The sequence below is a fragment of the Limulus polyphemus genome, unplaced genomic scaffold, assembly GCF_000517525.1.
Source record: "Limulus polyphemus unplaced genomic scaffold, Limulus_polyphemus-2.1.2 Scaffold10504, whole genome shotgun sequence".
NCBI classification, from domain to species: Eukaryota; Metazoa; Arthropoda; class Merostomata; order Xiphosura; family Limulidae; genus Limulus; species Limulus polyphemus.
In genome coordinates this window covers 8,718-10,614 of record NW_013676114.1, presented here as the reverse complement: position 1 = coordinate 10,614, position 1,897 = coordinate 8,718, and positions in this window count along the sequence as shown.

The following is a 1,897-nucleotide window of genomic DNA, read 5'->3' as shown; positions in this document are numbered from 1 at the left end:
AAAACAAACTTTATAACCAAAGTATGATAATAAAGAATAAAATCGTAATATAATATATATTTAACATTCTAACCAATACTGTTAATGAAAGGAAAAAAATATTCACGTGAGAAGTACTGAAATAGCGCTGAAAACGAGAATAATATAATCTTTTAATTTTCGTCTCTTCAGGTGTTTATCCATTTTCACACCTGTTAAGGTATCTTGATAGTGATTTTTAAAAATAAAGTTTATGCTTAGGAAATTGCATTATAATTCGTTTGAAATATCTGAACAAGTTTTATGCACCTGTTAGAGCTCTCTTAGAGACGATGAGTGGAGTCAGTCCGTCAGTGAACGTTACTTAAAAGATGGCTTCGATTAAAGTTAATCTGAAATATTTTATTGACCTTGATCTTTGTCCACCAGATGTAGCTCGCATAACGTCTCCACGTGGGTGTTTGAAACATGTTAGTGTGTCTTGTTTCAATTTTGGATGTAAAGTAAGATCTACTTAAAATATTACTTTCTGTAAACCGATACCTGGGTTATATCTTACATAACTTTCTGTAAACCGATACCTGGGTTATATCTTACATAACTTTCTGTAAACCGATACCTGGGTTATATCTTGCATTACTTTCTGTAAACCAATACCTGGGTTATATCTTACATTACTTTCTGTAAACCAATACCTGGGTTATATCTTACATTACTTTCTGTAAACCGATACCTGGGTTGTATCTTACGTGTTTTATCCACGTTTACTGGTTAATCCACCAAACATGTATGTTTCCATCAGGCTGATGTTTTGATAAACAGTTAAATTTTCTTTTCTTTTTCTTTTATAAATGATGCGATTGTTCTGGGATCAGGATTATCAAAAACGTTTTTGTACACATTATAAGATCTTTTTTTTTTATCAAAAATTTTACACCAATTCAAACTCTAGAATTACTGGTGGGGTCCATTTTTTAAAGAACTTTTTAAAACTATTTATGTGTAGATCCATGACTTTGTTGGTTACAGAGTTCCTAATAACGTACGATTAACTCCAAACGAATTATACAGAAATATCACCAGTTAATCCAACTATTCACGTATAGAATGAGGGAATTTATTCAGTTGGTTTAGTCAGTTAACGTGTGGACATGACCGGTATTATAAAGACAAGTCGGTAATCTAAGGATCAATGAGCTTATTTTTAGAAGTTAAAAGGCCTTAGTCTCGGTTAACATGTGGCTTATCTTTTCACAATCTTTCCAATAACCAATCACAATTCATCGCAGTTGAAGCTCTCTTCCAGGGACGAGCTCCTTTTATTTTTTCGTAGTAAAGTAGATTCAGATGTTTAATTAACACTCCGTGCATAAATCTACTTGTCGATAAAAAAGGTGCTTTTTATTTTTTTACTAGATAGCTTGAGCGTAACCTAGCGGTTAGCGTATCGGACTGCGTACCCGAATGCCTAAGTTTCAAGACGTGGTGCTACTAAATGCTCTTCGCATTTTCAGCGGTAGAGTCCTTATAAGAACAAAAAGCTTATTGTGTAGATAAAGTGCGTCCAGGTGAACAAAGAAAAGCCTGTTTGACAAACATCACATTGGCTGTTTATGATACCTTCCTAACAAATAAATAAAAAAAATATACATTAAAGAGAAAAACTTACGTTGATGTCTTTTATTTTTTAACTGTAGTCAAAACTAAATAATAATAATAGTAAGTTTTCCTAAGGGCAAACCTTCACAATACGTTTTAACAACGTCATTTTATAGTTTAGGTGTAAACAATAAAGTTATAATGTTTAAATTTAAAGAAATGTTTCGTGAAAAGAAATGTGTTAGCAAGAATAAATTTTTTTGTTAGGAAGGTATCATAAACAGCCAATGTGATGTTTGTGTTAGGAAGGTATCATAAA